The 25048-nt window shown below is 37.2% G+C and overlaps 2 pseudogenes; one reads left to right on the forward strand and one right to left on the reverse strand.

The window, feature by feature from the left end:
- Positions 1 to 997: 997 nt before the first annotated feature.
- LOC109084604 lies at positions 998 to 3569 on the reverse strand (annotated as a pseudogene).
- A 5403-nt stretch (positions 3570 to 8972) lies between these two features.
- On the forward strand, positions 8973 to 21572 carry LOC122145553 (annotated as a pseudogene).
- The last annotated feature ends 3476 nt before the right edge of the window (positions 21573 to 25048 follow it).

Below are 25048 nucleotides of genomic sequence, written 5' to 3' on the forward strand. Positions count from 1 at the left end.
GAAACCTCTGGGACATTATGTATTGGAGCATCTGAAGCACCACAGACTGTCCAGAAGCTCACTGATACCTGGATCTAGGTCTGGCTGGAGATGCGCGCTCAGCGGCCTTCAAATCCTTCATTCCATGAAGGTCCAGGTCTGAACCCGAACGACATAGGGGTCCTGGTCCGTCTTGGTCTGAGGATCAGAGACGGGCATGGGGGCTAGTGTCACGGCTCACGCTCCTCCCCCACCTGCGGTTAGGGGTAGGAGGAATTGCGGGTCAAAGGGAGGAAGGCAAGGACTAAGGGATGTGATCCAGACAAGGCGTCAGCGCTTTCGTCCGGATCAGAGTGATACTTATCGTAACTAATCGTTTCCTTTGGGGGTTTTTACATCTGCCTTATCTTCCCCTTCCTAATTCCCCTATAACCACCAGCTCTCCACCTGACCGAGATTAGGTGGGAACTTCCTGCATTGCAGTCTCCTATGCTGGACCTATGATATTTTGGTTGGTTCTATGGCTTCATAGTGACCACCTTACTGATGGTCCGGACTAAAGGCTTCTTTGGAGTTGCCTCTTGTGCAGGGCTCCAGCGCGGGAATTGTGGTGGGTGAGTATGATCCATTCTATATATATATTAATGTGCTGGTGGTTATGTGTGTCATGGGCTGTGTCATGGGCTGTCACCGGCCAATGTGTTGTTGGTGTTTTTCAATGTGTGCTTCAGACACGGATCACAATGAGGCATTCCCCATAGCGACCCCTAGAGGACGCATTGTCTCTTTACATAAGTAACCTGAGACATTTTTACATTGTTATTTTTCTGTGATTTTGAATCCATCCCCTCAGTGTGTTGTTGATTTTGGTTTTTTTATTGACTATTGTCACATAATTTTGTTCTTAACCTTGATCCATGTGTGTGATTTAAGTTTTTTTTTTTTTTTTTTTTTTTTTTTTTTGTAGCAGTGTAGTTTTCTTCATTGTTATTGATTAATCTCCTTTTTTTATTGCCCACTAAAAAAAGAGATCTAGTTTTGCCAGACCTGCCTGAAGATAACTCAGAGCATCTTTATTGGCTTCTTCATCTTCAGAGTTTCTCTTCATTTCCTCCAGCTCTCGCACCCAGGTTTCTTTCCCAGACTCCTTTACTCTGGGGATGAAGAAGTCCAGATGCTGAAGAGTGAGGGCAGAGTCTGGTTTTAATGCGATTTGAGACAGATGCTTTATTTTTCTGTAAGCATTGAACAGAAGAATTGACTTTTGGTCCTCAATATCCTGCAGATCTCGGTCAAGTCTATCATTTAAACCTGAAAACATCTTGGAGTTTTCTTCAGTTTTTTCATATTCTTTTATCAAGTTATCAAATTCTATCTTTATGGTGGAGTTTTTGATGATGTATTTCTTGTTTTCTTTGACATGTTTGCTATGATGACACTTCCCTGTGCACACGGTGCAGAAGCCATCTTTCATGACTTCACATTTGCTAGGATCAAAAAACCCACCAGCAGCCAAACTCATGACAGTTTTTCCTCACAGACGGTGCAGGTCGTGGCCTTCCTGTTCTTCCATGATGCGCTCTCAATGGGCACCTTTATTTTCACACTCTTTTTAAATTTAATGGTAAAGTTTTTACACTCCTCAATCTTTTCCTTGTTTTGCACCACTGCCTCCTGAATCTGAAGTTTTTCAGCCTTTTTTTGCTCCATCTCTTGAACTCGCAGCTGTAAGTTGCAGATGTATGCTTCAAACTGAATTCGCTCCATCAGGACATCTGAAGTCAACTCTAAACTACTTCTGTTCTTTTCATCCAGAGTCTCAAGAAATGTCTTCATCTCTTCCACACTGTCTTCAAAGGCATCTCTTTGAGCACGAAGATAACGTCTCTCATTTTGACGGCCTTCAGCCTGCCGGTTGTTGAATAAGAAATGAACAGGTTGGCCACTTTTGTCTCGTCTGCAAGGGATTTTAGCTTTATTAATGGCGCCAAGGACGTTTTTGGGTGGCAGACCATCAGAGTGTGTGATTAAAAACAAAATGTTGTTCACAATGTTCTTTCCAAACAAAGACAGAACTGAACTGAAAATGTAATGCTGTCTGTCTGAGAGACGATTCTTCGATGCTTGAATCACAAAACACACAGCATCAACTTCACAAACTCCATCTTTGCTCTGAAACAGAGTGGCTAAATTCTCAGCAACTTCTAGATCTTTGTCCAGTCCTCTAGTGTCTCCGTAGCCTGGAGTATCAATGATGGTGAGAGATATGGGACTCTGTACATGAAAGACCTCATACATGGTGATTTCAGAGGTTTGTGATTCTGATTGATCTCTGGCTTCTTCTTCTGTTATTTTATACCATATTTCATCCTCAAACTTCACTCCCAGTAAGTAGTTGACCATGCTGTTGATGAGTGTCGTCTTACCAGTGCCAGTCTCTCCCACCAGCAGAATGATTTTATTTGGTTTACTGGTGTCTTTCATCCCATATGTCAGTTTTCTGACTTTCCCATTATCATCAAGCACGTTTCTCTGTGTATATAGACGGTATCGTTTTGGAGGACCTTGATGAATATGAGTTAGTCTGCGTGGTAGAAAATTTGGCTGTCTGTAAAATAAAGATGAAGGCAAATTTCAGAAACTGGAATCCGCTCCTCAAAGGGGGATTTAGTAAATCATCCTGCATTTAGATCCATGTTTCCCATCGTCTTCACTTTAGCTTTCTGACATTACACCCACTGCAAATTATTATTATTATTTAAATCCAGTGTCATCCTCGAGACACTGAAAAAGACGCAAGTTTATGTTTACAAAGAAAAGCAATGTATTGAATGCAAAAACCCCTTCTGTGTGAACGGCTGCTGTATAATATAGCTCCAACTGCATATCATCACGACATGGACTGGTACTGGGAGGGCAATGCAAAGTTTATAAAATTTATATTATTAACCTATATTATTATAAACAAATATTAAAACCAATATAGTGACACTTTTTCTGTTGATTGTTCTGTTTCTTTGATTGTGACAGTCATAGTGTGACAAAATCAGTTCAGCACAGAGCATCATGACAGATAACAGATACACCTTCAATTTGACTTTTAGAAGTAAATAGTTTACCCTAAAGCATGTGAATTTGGACTCACCTGGAATCCATGGTGATTGTTAGACTAAATGTGTCCACTTCACAGAAGACCTTCACCGTACCTCTCCAGTCTGCTTTGAGCAAAACAATTCATTAGTTTCCTCAGAATATGATGATTGTTTATTGTAAATATTATGTATAAAAAAATCTATCCATTAAATCTTCTATATGAGGGATATTATGCTTGAGGGGTCTCAAAACAATTTGAGAGACACTTAATTATACATACATAAATAAATATTCCTTCACACCAGCCTCTGAAATGAATTATTTAATAACAGGCTGATGTTCCCAACCATCATCTTCAGTTTAACCAGGGTGTCATAACGTCCCCTCCCTATCCTCAGACAAAACATCTACAGCTCAGCGCTAGCTTTACTACTACAACCTGTTGAGTAAGAGTGCGGGCTTTTTGCAACCACTTCCTCAGAAGAGAGCATTGCCACTTTATTTTAATAAATAAAGTTTTTTAATGCTATAAATCATTCTATTTTACACAATATAACATACAAGGATGAGATGTCAGTCAGTATCGGTTGTTTTTCATGATGCAAACGCCATTTGCCTTGCATAAATAAACTGATTTTATTCAATTTAATAATGAAACTAATTACTTTGGATGTTAAAATATGTTAACATATACATTTTTCTGGGGGTGTAGTTGGTGGTAGTTAATGGAAATTTTAGGGTCTGTCGCTCAACAACAGGCTAAATAATATTATTTGTATATATGAAAGCATTTTGATTATAAATATACTCCACTTCCTGTGGCTTCTCATACCATAATGTCCATAAAACAAATTTCTCTTGAACGCTAACTTTTTATGGGCAAAAAGCAAAACAAAATTGTACGCTCCTAACTACCAAAGCATATATATATATATATATATATATATATATATATATATATATATATATATATATATATATGAAACAGGATGTTGATTTTATACATGTCCTCATATGAGGCCCCCGGGGCTAAAAGCATGTTTATTATGCATTTTGGGAGACACAACAAATGAATAGAGAAATAAATTATATATTTTAATATTCCTATGGAATATTATATATTATTATGAAAATCTTGTCAATTATTACTCCCATTATTACACTTTTTTTTAATTACAAAAGAAAGAAAAAAAAAAGAAAGAAAAATCATGAAAACTAAATGTATTGGTGATTCAAAAAAAATCTATTGTTTTTGCCTATGCATGTTCAGTCAAGTCTTTTTTTTATTATTATTATTATTTTAATTGATTCCCAATGTCCTCTACCAAGGACATAGCATATATATTATGAATGAAATATCAATATTTATTTATTTAATTTAATGCTCTAAACAATGCAATGACATGACAAAAAACTACTTTTTTTTTCTTAAATTTTTTTGCCAGATCTCAAGAGATAATATATATGTTCTAATGGCATTTAAAATGTTCTTTTCAAACAAACTCAATATACAGTAGTAATTTTCAAATTACTAATTTCAAAAATATACTGAATGTCTTAAAATGCCACACACACACACACACACACACACACACACACAAAAAAAAGAGAAAGTGACATGACATATAGCAAAGTATGGTGATCCATACTAAGAATTCGTGCTCTGCATTTAACCCATCCAAAGTGCACACACACTGCAGTGAACACACACACACACACACACACACACACACACACACACACACACACACACACCTGGAGGAGTGGGCAGCCATTTATGCTGCGGCGCCCGGGAGCAGTTGGGGGTTCAGTGTTTTCAGTCGTGGTATTGCCGGCCCGAGACTCGAACCCACAACCTTAGGGTTAGGAGACAATCTCTCTAACCACTAGGCCACAACTTCCCCTACACATTATTCACTGCTCAAAACAAAGCATGAACCGTCTCTCCTACCTCCTCGGAGAAAACACTCCTGGGACAGGATTGGGAATAATCCAGAAAACCAGAGCTATTTCCAGTCAGAAAACCAACAGCGATTAAAATTAGCCTGATGTACTCTTTTTATCTGTAGACTTTATGAATCTTCAGAAAAGTGGCATCAGAAGGAGCTCAACATATATATTTTTATCATTAAGTGAACTTATTCTTACTCCCGTTAAGGAAACTTTTAAATATTTGACATAAACCAACCTTTGAACTCGTTACAGTTTGGGTGTGATATTGGAGAATGATCTTACAGACAAGATTATAAAGAATTTTACAGTCTTCCTTGTTGATTATGATCCACTTTAGCGACTGAATAAAAAACTTTCAGTGCTGTCCAAATACAAGTTAAATTTTTGGTGCACTGCAAAACAAATCATACATCTTTGAGCTAGGGTGCTGGTTGGTAAATGTTTTCTTTAACAATTGTTTCAGTTGCTGCTTTTCTTAGCCTTATTATTATTCAAGACTTATATTTTCAGCAGGATATACATCATCAACACACTGGAGAAAACTCTTCTCGAAAGGGCAGTTCATGGTGCATAGTTTCCCCCAAACCAGTTTAACAAAAAACCCTGGCCCTGAAGTCAGTGAAATTTAAACTTGGTTCCCTGAGATAAGGAAAGGAGCGTTGCATAAAGGATGCTTATGGGGAAACTCCTACAAAATCCATGGGATGTTGAAGTTATAAAATCTGGCAGAGGTAGACGAGGTAGACCAACAGGTTGCCTCACAGATGACACCAATTGAACCCCATGCTGGACCAAGCCCAGGAGGAGGAAATTCATCTTGTGGAGTGGGCCCTCACCCCTTCATGACTGACAGCCCATTTAGAGTGGCCTCTGAAGCATACAAAGAGCTGCTCTGAGTGCCAAAATGGGCCAGAGCGATCAACATACTCTCAGAGCCCAAACTGATCAGCCTCTGAATTAGGAAGAGCTAGAAGGGGGATAACTTGTGCTCTGAATGGAGTAGATAGTACTTTAGGCACATAGCCTTGTCTTGGTTTGAGGATGACTCTACAGTCATTGGGCCCAAACTCAAGGCATAAAGCACTCACTGACATACAGTGGCTTGAAGGTCGCCCACTTGCTTGACTGATGCTAAAGCCAAAAGGAGGATGGTCTTAAGTGACAGGGGCCAGAGTGGGGGCACCAGGAGGACCAAGCACAAGCACTTAAACTTCCTGACCTGTTTTGATGACCAGAGGAAGCAGGGCAATTAGTTGTGAAGGCAGACCACACCATTTGAACCATTTGGGGATGTAGTTGATCTCCTTCAAATCCAGTCAAAGACGGCACTCAAGCCGCCTCCTCCAGAGGAGGGAGCTTGCCATATCCATTTTTTTCAGTACCGTCAACGGAGGTGAGGACAGCCAAATTAGAAAGGTGGACGCGAGTATGGGGCCTGCCACGCCTTGGTAAGTTAATTGAGAAACTTCTGTGAAAAGTCTGAAGAGGAGTGTCTTCCCACTGCCGGGGCTTTTCCAAGGCTTTGAGCTTCTTGCTTTTTGCTTCAGAGTCCACCGAGGAGATGATCTTCATGCTGAAGGAGAGAATTCTGAGGAGCGGTGCTTATAGGCAACTTATATAGCAGTCGGCTCCACCCCTCTTGGTGAGCTGAAGCCAGGGGTGGACTTGCCCATTAGGCATAGGCAGGTAACCACCTTCGGCCCCCAAAATCCAAGGGCTCTCTAAAATGCACACAGGCTTACGCTGGGAAATCATCAGTGGACTTTCCTTGTCAACATAGACTGTTTTTTCACACTTTTCTTATTCTCACTAATTCAAGTTTTCCTATTAATGAATCTCAGAAGGGAACTGACTGTATTCAGAAAAGTTTTAATTGCATTTTAATTTTATCTGATAAAAGCAGTGCTGCTTTGTTTACAGCTGTTACCGGGGAAACCACAATATTTCTAACATTCGAAAAGTGCCTCCTGTTGGCATAGAATGAATATGTGATGTTTTGGTTCGGACCAATGCGGAAATCCACCACATGACCCCGTTTTAAATTAATATAATAATTTATACTTCTGACTTATCCCTGTTTTTTTTTTTTTTTTTAAAGGTTTAAAGGCTCAATTGTGAGGTTTATCCTTTTATTATTTATTTTGTTTTTGTGAAAACCTGTATTTCAACTGTATTTTGCTATTTCGTGGTCTACAACATGAAGCCATTATAACATGTACATGAAACATGTAGAAACAGTGGGCACAGCTATGAGGCACCATTGAGCAGCAGCAAGCATCACAAAAAATGGAACCTCACAGTTGATCTATTGTCTGCAAATGTATAGGGCCCCATTCATATATTTTGCCTGGGTCCCCAAATCACAAAATCCACCCCTGGCTGAAGCTCATTTGTTTGTGCAGCTACACGAACGTGAACAAATCAGGATTCAGTATCAGAGTAAACAGGAGTTTCCCCGTAAGCATCCTTGAGCAACGGGAGAGACCGTTTTAAAGGGAACTGCCCAAACTGGGCAAGCGATACAGTATAATGCTAGACAGAGGGGTGAAAGCTTTGTAGAGTGAGAAAAATAAATATATAAATAAACAAATAAACCTTATTGGGTCAGTGTTTTGCTGCCCAAATCTAAAGCGACTTGTTAAAGAAAAAAATAAAAAATAAAAAGTATTGTTAAAAAAAAAAGAAAAAATATAATGTAATGCCGAGTAGCCAATAATAATAGGACTTGACAACTCTGGCTGGACATAGAAAAGTAAAATATATTATAAGACACACAGGTGCACACGCGTGCTTTAAAACTACAGTGGATGACTCGGTCCTGTACACATTAAGTGCACTTTCGTTTTTATCGTCGAGCTGTAAAAGCAGAAAGTTTCCGTTTGGCGCGTGCTCAAACTTCACCTGTTTCAGCGCAACACAAGACACAAGAACACAACACAAGAGGTTCGATCAGGACTGCAACAAGGTAGAAGTCTAATGCTAATGTAAAAGTATGAACGTACAAAACGAAAGCGAAACTAAAAAAAACAATTGCTTTATTTGGAAAAACGAACCAAATTCTAAATACTGTGATATTTGTCAAAGTGGCCACTGTGCTTGATTGATCAATTGCTTGATTGAATTATTCATGTATGGATGGATGCATTTATTTATTTATTTATTTAGGGGACGCGTGATTGTGTCTTCGATTTTGAGATTTCTTTTTATCGAACAATAAATGTTGCTTTGAGTGAGAATGATCGCTGCAACCTGTCTAGCCTACTGCAAAATCTTTTGTGTGGTCAGATTTTACTAAGATGTAGCAAGGAGAAAAATAAATAAATAGACATTTGTTTGTTCTGGTTAGCAGAACCTGTTTTTGTCCCAGTCTGCCAGATATTATTGACACGTTTACAGAAGTATATTCGATTGGTCTGCTGGCCATTTTACGCCAATACAAATCTGATAGGCTACTCAAGCTTTCTGCGCTGAAAAGGCATATATAGATTTCAAAAGGCAATGATTCAAAACAACTTAATTGCTCCAGTTAACGATGGGTGGTGTTCCTTAAATGAGGGAAAAGGGAGATGTACAATTCATATTTATTATTTTATAATTTCTCTTGCACACCACCAGAGGACGCATATTGTATGTAATTGAATGGACTTATGCTAGATTTATGTAACTTAATATATATATATATATATATTTTTCCCCTGTAAATTTTATATACTTTTTTTATGCACCTTTAAGATTTTAAGGGGGACAAAACACCCATCAAGTTCTGTCCTTTGTGTTTTGGCAGTATAATTACAAGATATGACAAAATTAAGATTCATAAGGAGATCTTACAGGATTCAGTTGCATTATACGATGAACACTTAAAGGGCTCAATCAATAATATTTAAAGTGTAAATATCACGGACACTTCATTAAGATTTAGTATTTTTCCTCTAAAGATGGGCTCAGTATGACAGACTCTCAGACGCCAGTGCTGACAGCAGTGCCTCGGATCACGGCATGAACATTTCTGCTGGAGTGATCAGTGAGTATAACTTTCACACTGAATTTGAGCAACATCTGTTTTATATTAGCAGCATAAAGCATCAAATCTCCCTTAGAAAAAACAATCTGATGGCAATAGTAGACCAGAGTGGACCAGAGTCAGGGGAGAACTGAAATAATGCATCAAATGTATTTTTGTTATTATTATTATTATTATTATTATTATTATTATTTAAACATTGCAATATATTTCAACAAATTGCTGATAACTTACAGGTATGACAACCTACTTGTACAGTATCTGTATTTCTCATTATACAGTCCAATGTGGTGGATACAATTTATGTTGTAATAGAGAATCATAATCTTGTTTTTATTTGGCATAATGCTACATCATTGGGGGCAGCTGTGGCCTAATGGTTAGAGATTTGGATTTGTAACCAATAGGTTGCAGGTTCGAGTCTCGGTGCTGGCAGGAGTTGTAGGTGGGAGGGAGTGAATGAACGGCGCTCTCTTCCACCCTCAATACCCATGACTGAAGTGCCCTTGAGCAAGGCACTGAACCCCCAGTTGCTCCCCGGGCGCTGGATATATAGCTGCCCACTGCTTCGGGTGTGTGTTCATTTCTCACTGGCTGTGTGTGTGCACTTGGATGGGTTAAAATGCAGAGCACCAATTCCGAGTATGGGTTACCATACTTGGCAAAAGTCATGACTTGCACTTGCACTAATCATTGCCATAGAAACCAATGCAGATATTCCAGAAAATGAAAAAAAGTGTCAAGGGACAAACTGAAAGTTACTATTACACAGTGTGAAAGTCAATTGTTTAGATCAGGAATCACGAATAATCAGATTTGGAGTGACAGTGTGAACAAAGTTATTTGTCTCTTATTGGCCTATAAACTAGGCCCCCAATAAACACACAAAACAAACCACACAAAATCAATGAAATAAATAAGTATTCAGGAAAATATATGTAATAGTATTTTATGTAGATTGCATTTAATAAATTACACATTCTAGAAAATATTTTGTCATTTTGTAAAATGTTTTTATGAATGTTTGGACTGAGTTTTCATTGCATTTACACAGTTTTGACCAGCAGGGGGACACCTTTTGGTGTTTTGAGCAATTAAAAAAAAAAATCATTTTATGAAGCAGTTGGTTCAGTTTATTCAAAGTTGGGAAAAGCTTTGTTTTCTCTTGTATCTAGTGGTTACACTATTTTTGTAGAAAATTATTCTAAATCTTGATTATAGAAGTGCTAAAAGAACATGGATACACCATAGAGGAAGAACTTGGCCGAGGGGCTTCAGGAATAGCGTTTCTGGTGAAAGACACAGATGGAGACCCTTATGTGATCAAACAGATGAATTCCAGAGATGTAAGCATGCACCAAATCTTACTCAAGTTTTTCACCATAGAAAGGACAATTTTCTTTCCAATAAGAGTGTCGCTTTTAAATGGAAGGGTTTTTTTTTTTTTTTTTTTTTTTTTGCTTTTTTCCTTTTAGGGGGAGGAGCTGGATGCAGTCAGAAAGGAAGTTGAGATCCTGAAAAATCTCAACTTTGGATATATTGTTACTTATGTGAAATCATTTGAAGGTTCTTCTTCTTTTTATTCTTCTTCTTCTTCTTTGTACACTAATTTCCCTTTGTTCCAAGTCAAAAATGTGGTGATGTTTTGTTGTGTTTCTTAAATATTAAATAGAACTACTAACCACGATGGAGACTGAAGAAGAATAGCAAAAATTCTTTATAAATAAATAACATAATAAAAACATCAGTATAGCTGTCAGAAAATGAAAATAATTTAATATATTGAGTTAAATTATTATCTGACTGAATGTTAATTTATTTAGATAATGAAGCGGGACGCATTTATATTGTGATGGAGTACTGTGAAGGAGGAGATCTTTCAAAAGTCATGGAAAAACATCAAGAAGAACGTTTTTTTTGAAGAACAACAAGTGAGTTTCTTATGCAGACATACATACATACTGTACATTCCATGCTCTATACTTTAAACAACCCTCACAAAACTTTACAAAATTTTAGATAAAAAAAAACAAAAAAAAAAGAATGCTAGAATGCTACACACATAAAATACAGAACCCTTGTGTGGACATCACATTCACTATCACACACACACACACACACACACACACATACACACACACACACCTTTCTCAATGTGTGCAGATCCTTGACTGGCTTGTTCAGATTTGTCTGGCTCTGCAGTATCTCCATGAGCAGAAAATTCTTCACAGAGATATTAAACCTCAGGTATGCACTGATAAAGCCCAATAAATCATATCACAAAGTCAAATCTGTTAGACTTATGAGATTTCTGTTGTCATTGTAGAATATCTTCCTGACTGAAGATGGTTACATCAATCTAGGAGATTTTGGATGCTCAAAAGCATTGGAAAGGTAAACAAAAAACAGTAATGGGAACTAGTGATGGATCAAAATGCAAATTATTGTCCAAAACCAAAAGTCCTGGACATTTATAGTTTTGAGTTTACATTATTTTTCCTTTGCAGAGCTGATGAATATGCTAATTCAGTCGTGGGTGCAAAGCTCTATGTCAGCCCAGAAGTTTATCAGAAGAAATATAATTCCAAAAGGTAAGCTTTTTGACAACTGAGTGTATATAAAATATTATGTTCAGCATCATAAAATGGTTACAATTTCCTTAAGATCTTTTCATGAAGGTTGATTATTTTAGTTGTCTAAAAATGTAACAGTTACATGCTGTAAACTCTAAAATATTATGGGTGTTTTTTTTTTTTGTTGTTTTTTTTTATTTGTATCTAAACAATTAAGGTGATAATTAAAAATAGTGTGTATATTTTATTAAGGTTCCATTATTGTGGTTCAGTCTTGTATGGAAACTTTTAAGATAATTAGTTAAAATATTTAGAGACGCCATTTGTCTGTGATTGTTAGTTCTGGATATGGATAGTGAATACAGAAATTACATGTTGTTTTATGTGTTTTTGGGGTGAAGGGAAACATCTGTTAAGCTTTATTGTTCAGTTATATTTGATATTTGAAGTTTTTTGTTGCTTTGTTTAAACGAGTCATAGTTCTGTTAATGACAGTGCAGCAATAAGATTCTTCCTACTTGTGCTATTTTAGCAACATACAGAAATTTAATACAACAACATAATTCAAAGCCAAATTCAAACAAGTGTTTTCCATCCACTCAAAATCACACATTTTTGAGATTTCACTAAAAAATATTAAATACATTGTGTCACAGACTAAACAATACATGATTTATTCAGGTAGATTTTGTTAAAGAAATCAAGTCTTTAAAACTACTCAAAAATATAATGTGTAGTTTTTGCAACCATAATTTTTTTAAGTAGATAGCACATATACAGTGTACATATACTTATGATTTTCAATGTCATGCATCGGCTATTTTAGTGACATATGGTCATTGGGATGGTTGCTCCATGATCTCTGCATGCTTGATGTGTGGGTGAGTATTAATTTATTTAATTTTTTCCAAAAAGCACCATATCACTGTCACATTTTCAGTCCAGCGATGACGAAAATAATGTCTAAAGGGTCAAATAAAAGAGTCATTACATAACTCAAAACAGGAAATCTAAACAACAAGCAAACTTAACAAAACAGTGTGCTATGCAAAAAGAGTACAGGACCCTGAACAGAACAAACTGATGAACTAAATACAAAGAGAATACAAAATACAGGACTAGCATGCCTGATGATTGAATCAGTGTCCATGACAACAGATTGTGGCTGGAACATGAAAACGAAACTAAAGAGGGAGTGACAGAACATCCCCCTCTGGGCAGGTGCAGCCTTGTGCTGTTAGTGGCTGAGGTGGTGGTTCCTCAGGTGTATGAAGGACAGGTGAAGGAGGAAGCCACAGTGGAAAGAACCAGGGAGCTGAGGATGGGAGGAGAGGCCGGTGCTACACCTGGATGCAAGTTCATGGTGGAGTTGATGGTGGAGTTGACGGAGGGAGAAGCCATGATGGAGTCCTTGGCTGATGTCATCCAGGGAACGACCGATTAGGGGAAAAAGCCATTAACAGTGGAGCTCTAGGTACAGAGCTGATGGGACACCGATGGTTCAGGGGACCAAGGTGTAGCTGTAGCGACAAATGTTCAAGGTGGAGCCAGACTGAGGCAGAGCCGCTGTGAATGGGGACTGAAGCAGAGCCAGCTGAAGCAGTAGGGTTGATAGATGGAGCAGAGTGGAATGCTCTTGAGTCTGTGGCACAGGCAGGGTGACGGCTGTCAAAGGTGGAGCCAGAGGGATGAGGGAGCCTGGTGGAGCCTGGACATCAGCCAAGACTCCATCATGGCTTCTCCCTCCGTCAACTCCACCATCAACTCCACCATGAACTTGCATCCAGGTGTAGCACCTGGCCTCTCCTCCCATCCTCAGCTCCCTGGTTCTTTCCACTGTGGCTTCCTCCTTGGAGCGATGGGACCAGCAGTCGGAGGAGGAGATGGGGGGATCCACTTGCTTGGCGACCACAAGACCCGAGGCTCATCCACACAGCAAAGCGTCAGGTGATAAGACAATGGGTTGAAGGGAACCAGCGAAGATGGGGCTGAAGGACTGGGTGAATCTGGAGGAGGAGTCTGGAGAGGGAGGCCAGGAATGATTAGTGACATCAACACGGTCTCATCACAGGGTGATGAAACAGGCTTTATGCTGGGCAGGAACAATGGTGATGATGGCACAGGAGACACAGGGTGGAGAGCATTACCTCAGTTTCCCAATCGATCAGCCAGACCACACTGTCCCCCTCCACTAAAGGGGGAACGGATGTTGCCAGCTCACACAGTTGGTCATACTCACTGTGGGGCATCGACTTCGGGGGGCTGGTCAGTGCTCTCCTCCTCTCAAGCTCTGACTCGTTCATCATCGCAGATGAAAGCTCCCTGTCTGCGGTGGGCTCTGTGGTGGGCTTTTAAGCCTGCAGTGGCTGCACTAGATGTCATTAATTTAGGGCAGACACACTGCAGACACCTCTTTCTAATGTCCCATCCTCATGTCCCTTGGTCCCTTATTTGCTCCAATACAGAACAATAATTTTATGATCTCATCACTGAATGAAGTCTGATAGGCAAGTTGGCAAAAACAAAGCGTATAGTCTCCAAATGAATGCTCTTCCCTGTATTCCATTTGCATAAGAGCATAACTGTGACAAATACATCATACAAATGCAAATTACAAAAATATTACTTGATGGTCTGTATTATCTTTATAATCTATAAACTCAGAGCTCTGTGCTTTTTCATCGTACACAGCAAAAACCCCAGTGTTAAATAAACACTCTCATGCCTGGTTTCACAGACAACAAAAATTCTTTTTTTTTTTTTTTTTGTTGACAACAGTATTGTGTAAATGGCCCAAGGGTTTGAGTTTGTATTTTGTACATAGGCGTAATTTGCAGGTGGGACGGGTGGGTAATGTCTCCACCACTTGTTTAAAGCTACTGAAAAAATATATGACCATAAAATAAGCAAATCTGACAATGTTCCGTACAAGTTAACTTATACATACGGCATATTTCCTACTTCTAGCTGCCTTTTCAGAGCATCCAGTAAAGGGAATGTATATGGTCGCCATGACTATCATGATTACTTCAAACACTGGTTACTTAACTGTGGAGAAATAAATCGGAAAAGGATCATGATACTGGATTTGAATATTAAAGTGACTGCATTTCTGTTTTCAATTTTAATCTATAAAAATCAGAAAATCATTCATCTTGGCTGCTTTTTTTGTCCTAATGTGTATCTATATTTTGTATTGTCAATAGTACAAATATATATGAAAACAATAAATTTTGTAATTTTGTCATCATTATATAGTTTTATGTATTATAATTGCAAAAAACAAAAAAACAATTTTAACAACTCACATAGTTATCATTCATCACTGCTTAAAAATGTAAGTTGAAAAATAAACTCTTAAAGCATGAAATAAGATACAGAATCAGTAAATTCGATTTTAATGTGGGTATATTATCAGTAAACAAACCATTAAATATTTGTAATCATTCAAAAAAATATTGGCCCCTTTCATAATGTTGTTCAGAAATGAAGGCCACAATGCTAATGTTGTCCACACGATGGCGCAACAGGAAAGCAAATACTTCAATATCTGTTCAAAGATTTGAAAATGTTTCATTTCTGTGCATAAATATAAAATGCATATACATGCATTAATATTTTCATAAACTTTAATAAAGCCCAATATACTATTTATGCAAAAAACTGTAATCTCCTAACAACCATTACTTTTTTTCTTATTTCAATAGTATTGAGAACATATTTCCCAAGTTATCACACATAAAGTGAAGAAGGGAAACTATATTAGTTTATCTATTTTCATATTGTCAATATGATAGTACTCACATAAGGACTCATAAGCGTTGTCATAGCCTAGGCTTTTTATTAGAACAGAAAACAGCAAGGGTCCATAGAAAAATACTGTTGTAGGGTTTTTTTTTTTTTTTTTTTTCTTTTTTTGCAGCAAGGCAGCTCAAGAATGGTGGGACACACAAGTAATGTGGGCTCTTTTTGCCCCAAGGCCAAGTCAACATCAAAGTTAGTTCAATAACTTTACATTCTAGTTTTAACATCAAAGTTAGTTCACTAAATTACCAAACCTATCTCCTCCTTGGGCTTTTAAAGCCACAAGCCCCAAACTCGGCAGAGACCTGCGGCACGGGGGTGTAGTTTGTTGCTATATCTTTTCAGACTGATCAGACTTACATTTTCTTTTTTATTAATAATTAAACTCAAAAATTTCCCATAGACTTCCATTGTCTGAAAAAAAAATGCACCTCTACAGGAGCAATTCCCGGACTGAGGGAGGAGTCTCCCTTAGTTTCACTTTTAAATCGGTTGAAAATACAAATAGATATATACATTTCATACAAACTGACAAGCTAAACCAACATATCTGAATATTACAGGGGTCAGGGCTTATTAATAATTAATATCTGGCCAGAGAACAGAGAGAAAGACGAGAGAGAAATCACCCGCTCCGATCAGCGCGTGCAGTCTCACAGCGAGCTCACAACAAACAAATTTATTCTTGTTTAAGACCTTTTGAAAATAAAATATTACAGCGATTGCACACAATTCACCCATTAGAATACACCAAGAGCTAAATTTAGATGTTTGTGAGCTGTAGACATGTGAAAATAAAAGATTTGCGGCAGTCTATCTGACAGCGTGATCTTCAACACTCACTGGCATGCGGAAAAAGGTCTACATACTGAAACTACAAGCCTTTTTACATTAAACCACTTCCGCGAATTAACACAAAACAATTAGAAGAACATATTTATAGGGATGAAAATGAGTGTTTATGAGTGCTTGTGAGATTTTCTTTGTCTAAGGGCTGAATCACATCGATTGCTCTGCGCTCCAGAATACGGTGATGTCTGGCACGTTTCATTCACACTGACAAGCTAAAACAACACATGTTATTATTACCATGTCAGATCTCATTAATAATTGATGTCTGGCCAGAAATCAGTATGAAAGACCGCTGCATCAGCGAGTGCAGTCTCACAATGAGCTCACAATAAAAGCATTTTTATAGTTCTTTAAGAGCTTTTAAAAAATAATATATTACAGCGACTGCACGCAATCCACCCATTAGAACACAACAAGAGCTAAATTCATGTATTTCTGTGCTGTTTACGTCTGAACATGAAAGACTATTTGACAGCGTGAGGCGGCCGTTTTCTAAACACTGGAAGGGGAAAAAAAGTCTACACACAGAAACTACAGCCTTTTACATTAAACCACTCCAGCGAATCAGTACAAAACAACAAGAAGAATATATTATAGAGATTAAAATGAGTGCTTGTGAGATATTTTTGTCTTAGGGCAGAATAACACATTGCATCGATATCTTGAGTTACAGAGGACGTGATTCTGGCTTTTCGGTGCAAGAACGGACAAATCACATACAAGATTATTTCACAATACATAATAGCTTGGCGAATATAAACTAAAACAGCCACGTGAACATAAACTGTAGAGAAATAAATCTGAAGTGGATCATGATACTGGATATGAATATTAAAGTGACTGCATTTACCAGCTGATTTCGGTCTTCAATTTTAATCTATAAAAAAACAGAAAATCATTCATCTTGGCTGCTTTTTTGTATGTCCTTATGTATTCATGTATTTATTTATTTATTTATTTATTTTTTGCTCTAACTAGAATGAATTTATATCTAATTAAATCTATGACATGTTATTGTACATTGACTTGTCCATTTATGCATCTAAACACCTAAAAACCTAAAACTTGCTCTTTTATACTATTGTTTATAGTAAATATTATGAAAACAATAACTGTTGTAATTTTGTCATCATTATATAGTTTATGTCTTATAATTGCAAAAAAAACAATTTAGCAACTCAGATAGTTGTCATTCATCACTGCTTAAAAATGTAAGTTGAAAAATATACTCTTAAAGCATGAAATAAGATACAGAATCAGTAAATTTGATTTTAATGTTGGTATATTATCAATGAACTAATCATTAAATATTTGTAATCATTAAAAAAATATTGGCCCCTTTCATAATGTTGTTCAGAAATGAAGGCCACAATGCTAATGGTGTCCACACGATGGCGCCACAGGATAGCAAATACTTCAAGATCCGTTTGAAGATTTGAAAATGTTTCATTTATGTGCATAAATATAAAATGCATATACATGCATTCTATTTTCATAAACTTTAATAAAGCCCAATATAGTATTTATGCAAAAACTGTAATCTCCTAAATACCATTACTTTTTTCCTTATTTTAATAGTATTAACAACATAGTCTAAAGTTATCACACATAAAGTGAAGAAGGGACACTATATTAGTTATCTATTTTCATATTGTGCATATAATAGTACTCACATAAGAACTCATAATTTACTTGAAAAGAGACACGTCCATTGTGTAACAGCATCATCTACACAAACCATTCTGCTTGGACCCCGAATGATCACCTTGACTTAAACCTCATTGTTTCATTTACCTTCTGTGTCATTGCCCACAACGCTTCAGTGAGAGGACTATGAAATAGCAAACAGGGAGAAAAAGGCATGACTTATTTCGCATCCAGCTAGCCAACTCTGTCGAAGCTGTTGTCATAGCCTAGCCTTTTTATTAGAACAGAAAACAGCAAGGGTCCATAGAAAAATACTGTTGTAGGTTTTTTCCCACCAAGGCAGCTCAAGAAGGTTGGACACACAAGTACTGTGGCTCTTTTGGCCCAAGGCCAAGCCAACATCAAAGTTCGAACCTCGAACTTTACCTTCTAGTTATTTTTGAGAGGGCACAAGTGAAGGTGGTGGGGATATTGGGGTCTCTTCATGTTTGTCATGTGACACACAACAGCCGGTATAGCACTGTAAACTGGGTTTTGTTTTGAGGCTAACATTTTAATTAATTTTTCCTTTTTGTTTGAAATTTTCCCAAACGTGTTAACTATATTATGAAATATCTTGATTCTCAAATATGTGTAAGTAAATGCATTTTGCACCTTTATAGATCATGTTAGGTGCTCTATAACTGTGATGGACATAGTAGCCTAAAGTTAGTGTAATCTATTAAATATATGCATAAAACCAGTCTTTTTACTTAAGTACCAGATATGGGTGTCATGCCATAAAAAAAAAATACGACTGACTTTATATTTAACATGAATTAAATAAAAACATTGCAAGTTACTAATTTTAACACTTTCATTGTACAGAAAGACAGCAAAGAACATTTAGCATACAGTATCATTAACATTTTCACTGACTTTAGTCTAGCTAGAGTTCAAGCACTCTCAAGAACTCCCATTATAATCACTGAAGCTGTTTACACTGTGAAATTAATATCTTACTTACATTCCTACACACATCTGCACTTTGTTGTTTATGATGAGAGATTTTTGCAGAATTCAGTCAGCGAGAACACACACAGTGAACAAAACACAGGCAGGTTTTAGCGATGACTCATATGATTGTATGTGAATGTTCATTTTGTTGTTAGTGTGAGTGGGATCTTATGTGATTTTTTATGTTTCGGAGAAATGTTGATACTCGTATGTATATGTGCAATTTGTTGTATGTATGCATATTTGAATTTAGCTGTTAGTGATGTGCCACACAGAATCAAATATAACAAATATTAATTGCCCTTTTTTTGTCTTTTGGAAGCTGCATTCAAAATACACTTGGCTCAGAAATCTGAGGGGGCGCATGCCCAGGTTTGAATGGGCATGACGCCTCTGTTCCTGTGTTTGTTCCTTTCTTGGTCAGATCTTGTTACTGTTACAGTGATTGTTCTGTGTATCATGTATCACTGGTTGCAATCATATCCAGCTCTTTTTTTTTTCTTTCTTTCTTCAACCCCTACTGACACTAACCAGATTCTTTTTTTTTTTTTTTTATTATTATTATTTCCTCCACAGGCAGATGGCATGCAGCGTCAAATAATTCATTCAGTCAGCTTGAAAGGAAACCCCCCTCATATCTCAGAGAGATACTCAGTAGAACTGAGAGAATTAATCAGACAAATGCTCAGCCGTGACCCTAAAGACAGGCCTTCAGCTGAAGAGATTCTAGCAAAACCATTCCTGGAAGATGCAGTGAACAGGAACAGCAGAACTCCCCAGGCACTGCTACAGAGTTTCATTAAGTCTGTCAAGAGCGAAAGCCTACAACCAGCACTATAAAGACCTTGAGGCCTTAGTTAGTGAGTGGGGAAGAATAACAGATTCGATGGAGTCTGCACATTACAGCGCCACAGCCGGCAGTCTGTCAGGTTCAGTGATTGGAGCAGCTGGAGGAATCACTGCATTAGTTGGTTTAATTTTGGCACCGTTCACTCTCGGTGCATCACTGATTGTTACTGGTGTCGGTGTTGGAGTTGGAGTTGCAGGGGGAGTAACAGGTGCTGCATCCACCATTACTAATACTGTACAACAAAAATCATTCAGAGAGAGCCTTGAAAAAATTCAACAAAAGTATAAAACTGTAAGCGAACAAATTCTCACACCGCTGAATACACTGAGAAAGGTACTGAGAAAAATCACGAAGTTCAGTTTTTTTTTTGGCACCACAACTTTTGACAATGTACAAATATCATGCAATTTAGACAAAAGAAATATGTTGTGTGCCACACAACTCATGAATTTAGGTCTGTTGGCCAATGTAAGCAGAATTGCTACTCAGACTGCAAGAGTAGGACGAGTAGTAGCAGAAGCAGTCTCAGGTGTGTTGAGTGGACTACTAGTCATACTTGATGTCGCCTTCATAGTGATGGATTCTGTAGACATTCACCAGATGAGACAGGGAAAAGTAGATGATCCAGAAAAGGTCAGATCCAGTGTTCTTAAATCCATTGCAGAGATGAGGAGAACACATAATGAGCTTTCTAATGTCCAGAAGGAAATTCAGAAAACAAGAGAGGAACTAAAAGACTATATAGAATTGGCCAATGATGTCAGGGAAATAGACAATGATTTAAATAGTTTAAACATATAGGTATGATTTCAGTCCGAGAATCAGGAAAGGTCATATATTGCTCTGAAACAAGAATTCATTTGTGTAGCATGAGGTTGAGTTTTTGTGATTATATCAAGTTAGAGGAACACTCCAGTATTTAATTTTCCAACTTCCCTGGAGTTAAACAGTTGAGTTTTACCATTTTCGAAGAATTCAGATCATTAAATCTGATTAGACCTTTAGCATCTCGCTCAAAAATAAGGGTCTAATCAGATTCAATGATTTATGCTAAACTGCAGCTAAAAAGTGCTTCCGCCAAACCTGGAGATCAGCTGAATGGATTCAAAAACGGTAAAACTCAACTGTTTAACTCTAGGGGAGTTGGAAAAGGAGCCTATTTTCAAACATAGTGGAGTGTCTTTTAAGTCACCTTTTGTTTATATTGCACTTTTTACAATAGAAATTTTACAAAACAAATCAGGTTTACAGTGATAAATGGAAAAGTCTGAAAAAAAAGTCATCGTTCCTCCATTATATACAAGTGTTTTATAATTGTTTCAGTGGTTACTCATTCACTCTCTAGTTTGTTGCTATGGTTAATCATTGATTATAAGATTCTGTTCACCTTGTTTTTATAGCCCTCTGTTTCAGTTTAAGGTGGTTGATTCTCATTATCATCAGTGTTGAATATGCATTACTGTTATCCAGGGATGTGCCGAACGAGGCTTCTGAAGCAGTGAGGCTTTTACAGCAAACTGCATTGGTGCTTCAAAGTAGAGACCTGCATGGGACGGATTTTTCAAAAGTGTGTAGTAGAAGAGAAGGCAAGCTTTGGGGCAAACTAATACGTATGTCATACTGTTGTGTCTTTAACAGGCCGTTCATGTTCAAGTCATGCTAGGTAGACATGACTTATGTAGAAAAGTTAAATTGCCCTCTTGTTCCGACCAAAGTAACTTGAACACATCTGATGTCGTAATTACGACTTGTCAACTCGTAAATACAAACTTCCCAGGAGGACTTGAATGCACCATTAACCGATCGGGTCATGCACATCCACATTTTTGTAGTTTTTTAAACACTTTTTATTTGTGTTTTTAGTTGTGAACTGAATCCAAAGTGCAATGGATTGTGGGTAATAGCCACACTTCCAAAATCTTCCTGAAATAATAGATCATCTGGGGACTTCTGGTATACTCTTTTAAACATGCTATGCTTTGGGAAAAACTTACAATATTTAAAATATTTAATTGTTGTTTTATAATAGTTGTTTTTGTTGCTTATGTGCAATGGATGAATAACAATTTATGTCCCGTGAATCATTTTATTCTACCGCATTCTGCACAAGAGTCTTGACCCACCATCCATCACCCATCAAGTCTTGTGCCGCACCACACTCTGTTGCATCAGGTCCCGTGGGAGTGCAGGTCTCTACTTCGAAGCTTTTGACACTTTTGTGCTCTACTTCATCATTTTAATGTTTATTTGTATATTTAATAAGCATATATGTCATTAGCAAGATGGCGGCGCATATATGTGTGCAGCAATAGACTTTCCAAATTTCACTGTGTTTTGCAAAATTCAATGACAATAAAGACTTTCTGTTCTTTATTTTTACTCGTATCAAACTTTTTTGAGGAAGCACTTTTATTCTTTTTGGGAACAGTGGTTGAGCCCTCAAGACGTTTAGACAACGTAATTGTTCACACGTAATTGTTTTTACTAGTAGTCCTTTAATTAACAGCAATACACCATTTTGAAGCTACATACATATAGGTATGACCAATTTAATTATAACATTGTACTAAATGAATATGGGACAGCGTAATCAAAGCACTTTGTGTTTGAGCCTGGCATGACGTAGTGAGGTAACAAAGCTTCATTTTGGTCACATGACAGCCTCATTTCAAGCAATGCTCTGGAACACTATTTTGAAGCACTAGCGTGTCGAAAACCCGAGACATGTGTCGACACTGGGTGTCGATCTACCTGTCCTCTAGTGTTATCTCCCATACTGAGTGTCTCGGTTGAGATGTTAAACAAATCGTGATGGAATTGGGGAAGTAGTGTATCACTGAGGGGAGAAAACTATGTTGTTGTTGACTCTGCTGACTCTGCATAATGCATATTAAAGTAGTGTTTATAAGCGCAGCGCTGCTTTGTTTACAGCGCTTACCAGTGAAATAGGATGTCCGGTTCGTGAACGAAACATTCTTTTGAACCAGTTCAGCAAACCAGACTGATTAGTTCAAAACAGTTCGCATCTCGAGTTAGCACTGATCCACAATTTTCTAAAGTTTCTCACTTTCAGACATGCCTGACAGTCCCTACGACTAAAAATAAATCAATAGGCCTACCCCGGAGTATATGTAACTCCAACAGCACTGAAACATGCTGTGCAGACTGGGAGAACCGATGAGCCCGAGCAGCTGATATACTGAGCATGCATGGACTCTTGAATGAACGGTACTGCTACACCGGTTCTCGAGTCAACAGTTCTCGAATCACCAGTACAATGAACTGAGAACCATTTCTTTCAGACACGTTCAACACATGAGAACCAATGAGCTTTGAGATACTGAGCATGCATGAAGCTAGCACTGTCTAGCTGTTTATTTCGGAAAACTCATGCTGTACTGATATTAATTTATGAGCGTGAGTGAACCGAGGACTTGAACAAGGGGGCGAATTTGACGAAATTAAGTTGATTTAATAACAGACAAAACTTACTGGAAAATGCAAATGCAAGAATTTAACATGATGCACATGCAACTGTTCAGTCAAAACATGTAAATGAATTTTATTATTTACTAATGTGTATGCATGTTATATTTTGAGCTTTATGAGCTGGATTTCTGTAAGGATATCTGTAAAAAGTTGATGAAGACTTCACTTTCTTAATTTTCATATCTTTAAGACATCTGCGCTTGCACATCGGTGCCAGTATTGGGTGCTTTTGCAAAACGTAAATGCAAGAAACTTATCCAAGATGATGACGACGTTATTGGTATTTATCTTAAATTATGATTACAAATTAATTTATTTTAATGTTTGAATGTATTTTTATTTGCCAAAATGATGGAATTGACGTCATTATGTATTTCATTGTACACATGGGGTCCTTTTTTATCCCTGTGTTCACCAAACCCATCTCGAGTGTTGGCTGCTAAAATGCTTTTATTTAGTTTCATCTGACCATAAAACACAGTCCCGTTTCAGTCTGACAACTGAGTATGCTGAAGACTGTTTTTGGAAAAGAGCAGAGGATTTTTCTTTGAGACTCTTCCAACCAAATCGTGGTGATGTAAGTCCTGTTTAATTGATTAATTGATTGATTGATTGATTGATTGATTGGTTTGTTTGTTTGTTTGTTTGTTTGTTTGTTTATTCATTCATTCATTATAAGGATTTTTGACCCCGAGACTCAATATATATTATATTATTCTATATTATATATTAGAAATAGGTTTGTTAAGCTAATGAAGAGTTTAGTTGTTATGCCTCCTGATTTGTTATTTTAGTTTTTTTTTACATGTGTGAGAACATCTGCCATTCTCACGCTGGTTTTAACCGGTGTGGTTTTATACATAGGAGATAAAAAATAAAATAAAAATAAAAATAAAGAAGTAAAGAGTAACATCTTTAAGCAGGCCTGTATACTTTTGTGATTGGGAAATATACAGTTAGTTTCTCTTACGTGGCATGATTTGCTAGAAACACAGACAAACTTCCTATTGAAATGTTGTGCAATGTGTGACCCCCTTGATGCCAATCCATTGTGTAATGTGCACACACAACAGCGCTTAGTGGTACACTGGACAGTCATGTTGTGTGAGAAAAAACAGTGATCCAATGACTTTGAAAGTCAGGTAGTGAGTCCCTGGCATTAGTTTCTTCTTTTATTTCAGTTGATTTCATCAAAGGCTGTGGCTGGATGTCAGTTGTAGGGGAAATTGCTGTGTTGTAATATGAAACGTCTCAGTCTGTGAATTAAAATAACTGTATTGCAAAATACAAACAATAAACATGGTTTTGACATGTAGCAGGCAAGTGTCTGATCACTCAAAACTTTTTCAGTCAAAATCTAACCTAGTGGTCACCAACCTTTTTAAGTCTAAGATCCCTGACCTCTGCCTTTATGAAAGACAGTATCTACCGGTAACACTTTCTATGAAGCCTGTATTTATATTACATTATAAGGGTATTCTTAAGGCATTATAATGAATGCATAATGTATATATATATATATATAAACTTATATGTTGTACCATCTGTTGTATCAAATAATCATAACAATTATAATACATTATAATACTTATTTGTGGATATAACTTTTATGAGTATGGCTATTAATAAATGAACATGTTAAATCCACTTAAGTTATAATGAATTATAAGTCTCATATCTTGACATTATTTATTTAAGATCTGCACAGTATCTTACTGATATTACAATAAATAGTTTAGAGCAAATGTGCCATAATACACTTTCATCTGATCGAATGTCTGATGTTAT

Source organism: Cyprinus carpio, chromosome A7, assembly GCF_018340385.1.
Source record: "Cyprinus carpio isolate SPL01 chromosome A7, ASM1834038v1, whole genome shotgun sequence".
NCBI lineage: Eukaryota > Metazoa > Chordata > Actinopteri > Cypriniformes > Cyprinidae > Cyprinus > Cyprinus carpio.